The sequence below is a fragment of the Octodon degus genome, unplaced genomic scaffold (assembly GCF_000260255.1).
Source record: "Octodon degus isolate 3935 unplaced genomic scaffold, OctDeg1.0 scaffold00440, whole genome shotgun sequence".
NCBI classification, from domain to species: domain Eukaryota; kingdom Metazoa; phylum Chordata; class Mammalia; order Rodentia; family Octodontidae; genus Octodon; species Octodon degus.
In genome coordinates this window covers 309,161-318,454 of record NW_004525016.1, presented here as the reverse complement: position 1 = coordinate 318,454, position 9,294 = coordinate 309,161, and positions in this window count along the sequence as shown.

Genomic DNA, 9,294 nt, shown 5'->3' with positions numbered 1-9,294 from the left:
AGAAAGAAAAAGTATTAAAACAAATATATAGATGAGGAGGAGGTGAAAAGTAGCAGATTGCCTGTGGAGACAGAGGCTTACCCACAGGTGGAGACAAACTGATGAGGCAGTAGGGATGTCCACACTAGCTTCCTCACATGGACAGTCTGTGACCATGGTGGTCTGAGGCAGAGTGCAGTAAATATGGACAGGTCAGTAAGCAATGCCAATTAACTACTTTAAACAGTAAACTATGCCAACTAACTGCTTGTAAAAAAATGAAAAGATTGAGTCCTTCTTTCCACTAAATAAACAGCATTTTTTTTTTGTATTTTTGGGAAGGGTGTACAGGGTGTTTAGGGTCTCATTACTAGATTGGACTCTTAGTGATCCACCTATTTACAGCCCCCTCAAGAGCTGAGATTACAGACATGCTCCATCATACCCAGTCTTGAAAATAGCAGTTTGGGGCCATAGAGATAGTTCAGTAGAACAAGTGCTTGCCTGTCAAGTGCAAGGTCCTAAGTTCAATCCTTGGTACTGCAAAAAAAGAAAAAGAAAAGCAATTTATTTTTTAAAATGCTATGGTAAAAAAATATCTTTATACCTTGGGGTAGCAAAAAGTCACTCCTACTTTCTATCAAAATATGTAATAAGGTACTGAAAATGTAAGTCATAAAAAGGCATTAGAGTGGCAGTAATAATAGACACCAATACTTTTTACATTATTTAAGGGATTCCTTAAATGAGTAAAATCATAGAAAGAATAAAATATGAAAATAAGTCATAGATTTTATCCATGATTTATAACATTAACAGATCAAAAACAAGACAATAAATAAGAAAATAATAATAGGAAATAATTTTCCATCTTCCATTATAAAAAACATGGAGTCTAAGATTATTTAGCACTATTATTATGGATGTAAAGTAGCATAGTACATTTTGAAGAACATTCAAACACATAGAGAGAGAGAAAGAGAGAGAGAGAGAGAGAGAGAGAGAGAGAGAGAGAGAGAGAGAAGAGAATACCATCAGAGAAACAACTCATTTGCAGAACTTTGACTCATATTAAAATTCCCACATTTGTAACAATTAGATACAGGTGCTAGGTCCTAGTTTAGCATTGACTCATTTTATACTTGTTACTGAAAACAAAAATAAAAGTCTATCTACAGGAAACTGGACAAAAGTATACTGACAAAAAAATGCCTACATATATATATAATATAGTTTCACAACCAGTAATCATGGCCCCATCACCTGGATGTTTCCTGTAAAATATATTTAGAAAAAAAACAGTTAATTCAAGTATTCTTAGAAAATAGAAAGATATTTTAATGTTTAAAATTAAACAATTCTGAACATTTTGTTTAAGGGAATATACTATGTGATTATTTCTTTTTTAATTTTAAAAATAGTGAAATGTAAATACCTATTCACTTTCTAAGTGAGATAAAGTAGGAGCCTGGGGTCTGACACAAAGGGACTTTCAGATGTAAGTTGGATTTGGGGGCTTGGAGCTTGTCTTTTGATTATTTTGCTCACTATAGTCATAATAGTTAAATATTATATGCCAAATACAATATATTTCTTATACTGAAAAATTATAAAGAAAAAATTCATCTTTAAAAATATTTGGCTTTTGTTTGTTGTATTTTCTATTTTCTTTTAACAAATAATCTATATAGAACCTTGTTTAACTTTCTATATGAAAGAAAGCAAGAAGAAAACTACAAGAAACTTTTAATTTGGAAAAAAAATAATATTAATACTCAGTAAATCTCTAGTATATACTTTACATTTTTCTATAATGATTGGTAATATTTCTTATAATAATTCAGGGACCAATAAAAATAGCTGTATCATTGAGCATAAATGATATTCTAATATATTTGCTTCTTTGAATTCAGCATTTATCAATATACCACATGTTGGAACAATAGAATATACCCCAAATTAGAATATTCTTATTAACTGACTATATTAATTTATTTATAATTAATAAAAATGAATGCAAAAATGACAACTACCACATGTAAAGCCTTAATTTCATGCCTGTTAAAATATTTTACACAGATAATATTTTAATGAATTGAACAATATTAAGTGCAAATTAATAATTGATTTTCTGCTTCCTAAAAAGGAATGCTAGGAAGCAGATCAAGAGATAAAAGGAGGGGGAAGAAGGGGAAGAAATGTGGTGAAGGAGAAAAGGATTGAGATATATTACAGACAACTTTCAATTCCTACAAGGAATTTATTCATTATATAACACAATCCATACTTCAGATAGTGAGTGTCTCTAGATAGGTCTTATCCAAGCCATTATAATTAATTTTCTTTTCTTAATTGGAACTTCTTTAGAAAATATTATTCACCTAATGACATACTTTTATACACTGGAGTTTTATTAGACAGCAACCAATCATTTTAATAATTATCACATTTAAATTTTTCCTTGTCATGTATAAAACTCCTTCTATAACTCCTTGTTATTTCATTCTATAAAGAATAAGTTTTGAATTATGTCACAGTTGTTCATACTTTTATTTGATGTGGTAATTTTATATTTTCTGTAAACAGAATTTCTCTGATGATTCTGCAATGATGATTTTTAACTTTGAATGCATTTCTGAATCCTATTTCAGCACATTATGACATATCAATCTATAGGTATATGTGAGATTTATCTCACAGTTACACTTTCATGAATTTTCCTCATTATTTGCCATGATTATTTTAGCTACTTCTTTTAAATGAATTTGAATTAAAAATATTTATTTACATTTGTGTGTGTGCTAAAAACAAAAACCTATAACACATAATCATTTTGGAAAAATTGGAAGGGTTCGTTTTTCCCCACAGCCTCTCCAGCATTTAATAGAACAGTCATTTTTTGATTCTGAATTCTTAAACAGATGTAAAGTTTTTCCTAAAAAGTCAATATTTGTCACTGTTTCTGTGAATGAAAATTTGTATTTCTTCCTTTATCATCAATATGTACTTTGATTTTTGGTGTTCTGGAATTATTTTATTAAACTAACTATGCACAGATGGTAAGTTCACATGAATGCACAAATGTACTTTATTAGGAAAGATACCAGAAAGGGGATATGCAATCTGAATTTACAGTTTTTCTCCTGGACTTGTACTTTGTTTATTACTTCATTCATTCCAGTATTTCTTCATTGGAATATTGATTATATTTAAGCTGAGTTGCCAAGATCTGGCCCATGTATGTTTTTTTCATGTACAATTGCAAAACTACTCTATTTTTGGTGTTTTGAGGGTATTCCTCAAGCATGTCTGTGCATTCCTAATCAGATCTGTTACTCTGTTGGTTCCATTCTTACTGTTCCCACTGTCGCTGCACCTTGACAGTCATAACTTTTCCTTAATTAAAGGAGCAAACAACCTGACTTCTTACACTACATGGAAAAATGAAGGCAGATATTTTCTGATGTATTCTTTTTTATTTACACTTTATGTTAGATATATATATTGAATAACTTTCATTTAAAGTGAGATTTTCTAGTGTTGCAGCTTAAATTTGCATGCTTTCTCCATAAGCTTGAAGTCCTTTGTTTTCTTTATTGTTGTTCAGCAGTGGAAGTTTATTGTTGATTGATTTTTCATTTTATGATCATAAAAAGTTATTATGTTTGAGCTAGAAATAGGATGTTATCAGTGAAATTATGCAATTGGTTCATTCCTTTTAATAATACAGGACTAAGGAAGCTGAATACAGGAAACAGGAGCTATAAATTCTTTTACAAACTACAAAATTGGAGACTACTATAACTACCACAATATATTATGCTGTTGGTGATTTCATTAGCTAAAAAGTAATCATGATTAAATTTTAAAAGAGTAAGAGAAGGAAGAAAGGAAAGATAGAAGAAAGGAAGAAAAAAAGGAGAAAGGAAGAAAAGCAGAAAGAATGTAAGGAATATTAACAAGTCACTGACATGCTTTTCATTTTTTTGTTGCTTGGTTAATTTGTTCCTGTTAAAGGTAAAAAAAAAAAAACAACTTTGAAGGGAGGTAACTAAGTCATAACATGCTCAACATTTAAAGCTATGCAGTAATTTAAGTATTATCTGGTGATATATACTTATCTTGCTTCATAACTGATATAATTGAGCCCCAGAAAAACAGTGCTAGGAGGCTGAAAACAGGAGGATCATTAGGAGGTCAAGCTGTGTAGTGAGACCCTATACGTTGTACCAAATTAATAAGAAAAATAAAAGATTAAAAGACTTATCCAAGGCAGGCCAAGTAGTTACTTTCATTGTAACGCAGTGTAAAAGGACAAATTGACGTAATGTGTCTTCTTGGAAATACATTCATTAATTTATGACCAAATGATGAACGGAAATGTACATAACATACTCCCCATACTCAATTTCCTATTTCTGTATCGTATTGAGGAAATAAATTAATGACAAGTTACTATCAGCTTTTCATGGAACAACAACTTAGCCAGCATACTGCATGATGACAATGTACACAGATCAATCTCTGTATGTACAACTCTGTAAATAGCAGTTCATTTTGATAACATGGTGAAAAACTGACTACTTGAAAAATCACAACTGTGATTATAGATGGGTAGAAGACAGATAGATGTAGATAGACAGATGATAGATATAGATAGATGTAGATAGATGATAGATATCTATCAGAAGTTAAAATAAAAGTTTAGACAACTGAACAGAAATCATGAGTTGCAATTATTGTGCAGATTGTTATGAAAGATTTGTGTTACTCTAACATCAAAGACACTCTACATGAAGCACCCACAATGCATTTCAATTTACAACATATCAACCTAAAAATTAAGATATTCACTGTAGCCTTTTTACTGTTATGGTGGCGATTATAACTAAAAATACCAAAGCGAGGAAATTTTTTAAATATAATTGGTTAGAGAAGATAAATGATCTTTTATGTTTTACAAATCCTTTGTGACATGTGTGTATATTTCCTCAGAATTTATATGTTGAAATCTTTTCTATCTGCTTTTATTTTATTTTAAACAGTAAAAACAAAAAAACAAAAACAAAGACAGAAACAGAAAATATGCAATGGTACATACAGTACAGATTTTCAAAACAAGAATAGCAAATTAACCATGTTTGTTATGTTACATATCTTATTGTCAAATGTTTTGCTCAGTTTAACAGAAATAAGTATGCAATATTGGACAAATAATTGAACATTAATGCTTGCTTTCAATAAACTTTAATTTTCTTCCTGAAATTTTTTTTCAGAACTGGGGATTGAACTCAGACCTTTGTTTTGCCAGGCAAGCACTTATTCTACTGAGCTATCTCCCCAGCCCCTCGGGAAATCTTAATCATGAATTTATTCTAGAAGATTTTGTAAAAACAAAATTAAACAGTATTATTTCATAATTATTAGTGGCAAGTTTAGGCATAAGTATTCTATAGAAACTTTATGTTTTTAATAATTTTTTGAGAAACATTTGGCAATGAGACAGTTTCAAAACCGATTAATAGGACCCTTTCAATAATTAATACATTTCATATTGTTGTGTTAGTGATTATTCATTGTGCAATCCTGTGCACAAACACTATCCTGTCCACAAACACTATTATCCTGTCCACAAACACTATTAGGACTAATAATTCTATTCAGGACCAAATAAGCTTACTTGAAGAAAGATAGCCTCTTTAACAAATGGTGCTGGAAAAACTGGTTCTCTACATGCCAAAAACTAAAACATGACCCAGGTCTATCACCACACACTAAGCTAAAGTCAAACTGAATTAATAATCTAAACATTAAAACAGAAAAACTAAATCGCCTAGAAGAGAAAAATAGGAGGAACTCTTGGACATAGGGGTGGGCAAACAGTTCATGAACAAAAATCAAATTGTAAGGGTAATAATGGAAAGAAACTTTAAACATAACTTTCTCTTTTGCTGAAGCATGCGTCTCCTACAATGATGTAACACAATTGTTTTAATTAGAGATTAAAACATCTAAAATATTTTAATTTACCTTACTTTCTGAGTGTAATTCTCTTTGACAGAGGAAAGAGACATAAAATCAAAAAGTTCACAAAGACCAAAGAAGATTGTGAAGTACTGGATCTTCCAAGAAAATGTTATGAAGAGAAACTTGGATTTTAGTTAGTGAAATTAAGTCTGGACATAAAGAGACATAAAATCAAAAAGTTTGCAAAGTCCTAAGAAGATTGTGAAGTACTGGATCATCCAAGAAAATGTTATGAAGAGAAATTTGGATTTTGGTTAGTGACATTAAGTCTGCACATAATTAAAGTACCAATGTGTGAAAATCAATTTCAAGTATAGTCCACAATACAAAATTTTGTTGTCATATTGTTTATGTTTAAAGAAAGTTAGAAGAGGCTTCTGTGTACACTGCTAGGTAGAAAAAATTTTATTTCTTGTGGAACTGGGGATTGAACTCAGGCCCTTGTGCTTGCAGGGAAGCACTTATTCCACTGAGCCATCTTCAGGCCCAAAAATTTTAAATATTTAGGACACTGACAGATGGAGCAATGAAGGAACACAGGGGAACACAGGTGAAACAGATTTTCTAGCATTTTTAATACATATATATACGTTATATGATACAACCATACAAACTCTTACTGTATAATTTTGAAGAAAAGGATTAAATGAAAAAGTCTAATAGATAGTGAAGAATACAGCAAAATACTATTTAAGAAAAAATATATAGACTTCCTAGACTAGCAATATATATTTTCCAGGGTAGATTAGCATATTTAAGACTATTAAATTCATAAAGCCTAGTAGAGATGAATGAGAATGGAAAATACAAAGATTACATAATTAAATAAAATTAAATTAAATCCATAAGTATTCAAAAGCTATTGGCAAATGTAATTAATATAATTAAATTTTAACATGAAATATATATCTCTTAATAATCTATTTTTATATTACTGTGATTTTAAGAAATCTTTAGTTATTCAAAACCTTTTTCAACATCCAGTCCTAGTCCAGGCCTGGTGAGTGTGTGAGAGAGCTTCTGGCTACCTTGTACCAGTGGGATCTGCTGGTTCCAGCCCAGGCGCAGGATGGGTGAGACCCTCTACCACCCCAGTGGTATCCCCAACACTCTGCAGCACCACCAACATGGCCTGTCCAGGGAGAATTTCTGCTGCATTCTGGGGAACCCAAGATCCAGTCCTAGCCCAGGCCTGGTGAGTGTGTGGGAGAGCTGCCACTCTCTCCTACTCTACCTTGTCCCCTTCAGACTCACTTTGGAATGGCATACAGACCTGGGGTGAAAACCTGCAGCTTCAATTCCTGCAGAGAGTGTAGGGGACAGAATCACCCAGCTAGTCACGAGCAGAACGTCTTGCCAAAGGGGCACAACAGGTTCAATCCCAGGGGCAGCAACAGGAAGGAACTGAGCACAGCAGCCAGAACAAAGCCAGGCACAGAAGGATAAATCCAAACTTTGTAGATCTGCACCTGAAGTTCAGTAGGTGCTAAGGTTATAACTGCACCAAAGCGCTACAACAAATATCAGAAGACAAAAAGACAACAAAGGTCAAAATGCCAAGAAGAAGGAACAAAATGCAATCTCAGAACTCAAGCAGACTCATAACAAGTGCAGAGGACACTAACACAGAATAAATTGGGAATCACACAACTGAAATCAATGAATCAGTGGCTTCTGAAATAAAGAAACAGCTACAGAAAGATATAGAGGATCTCAGATTGGAAATGAAAAAAAAAAAAGAAAGAAATCCCTGAAATAATAAAGTCTGCAATAAAGAATCAAATGCAAAAACATACCGAGGAAATCTAATGCCCATCCAGAATAAGTGCAGAGGATGCTAGAACAGCTCAAATGTATGAATTAATAGCGTTGATAGTAAATAAGCAACAGCAGAAAGTCATAGAGGAACTCAGAACGGAATTATTTTCTAATAGCTCAGCTCAAATGTATTGATTGAGAGCTTTGATAGTAAATAAGCAACAGCAGAAAGGTAGAGGAACTTTGAGCAGAATTTTCAGAAATAAGAAAAGCATTCTCGGAACTCATAGCATCTGAAGTAAAGAATCAATTACAGAAACATAAAGAGGAAACCCAATCTGAGAAAAACACTGTAGTAAAAGAATTAATAACTGCTTCTAAAGAAGACATTTATAGATTTAAATAAAATAGAGGAAATTAGAAAAATGACAGAATCCATGAAAGAGCAGTACAAGAAAGAAATATATTGCATGAAGCAGAGTCAAAGAGATACAGAGGAATATAAAATCTCCATGACATGCTTCCAAAACAATTCCAATGAAAGTGAAGACATAGTTTCAGATCTTGAAGACGCTGCTGCAGCTAGTAAAAAGGTAAGAAAGGATCTCTTAAAAACAACTATGGTGCAGGAAAAAATGATGCATCACCTGCAAGATGATGCAAAGATGAACAATGTGAGACTAATAAGCATCAATGAGAAAGAAGGAGTCAATACAAATGACATTAAAAATATATGGGCAGAAGTAATAGCAGAAAACTTCCCAAATAAGAGGAAACAACAAGACATTCAGGTAACTGAAGCATACAGAACGCTAAGTAACCTCAAGCCAATGAAAAACACACCAAAACATATAATAGTCAAGATCCCAGAAATTCATCACAAGAATAATACACTGAGAGCTGCTAGAGAAAAGAAGCAGATCACATTCAAAGGAAAACCCAGCAGAATTATGGCTGACTTATCTTCACAAACCACGAAGGCAAGAAGACCATGGAGAAGAGTACTTCAGGTCCTCTATGAAAACAAATTTCAGACCCAGTCCTAACCCAGGTCCGGTGAGTGTGTGGAGAGATTCCTGCTACCCTGTGAAAGCGAGACCAGTCCCAGCCCAGGTGCAGCGTGGGCTGGACCCTCTCGCGCCCCCTTGGGCCACCCCCCACCACTCTGCCATACGTCCCCACCCCTCCCGCCGAGTAGGAATTTCTGCCGACTTCCGGGAACCCCCAGACCCAGTCCTAGCCCAGGTCTGGTGAGTGTGTGGAGAGCTTCCTGCTACCCTCCACTGGCGAGACCAGTCCCAGCCCAGACGCAGCGTGGGCAGGACCCTCTCCCACCCCCTCGGGCCGCCACCCAACACTCCACCTTACCCGCCCCACCGCTCCCACCGAGTAGGAATTTCTCCGGAGTTCCAGGAACCCCCAATCCCAATCCTAGCCCAGGTCCGCAGCGGGAAGGAGCTGAGCACAGCAGCCAGACCTAAGCCAGACGCAGCTGGATAACTCCAAACTCTGTAGAGCTCCACCTGAACT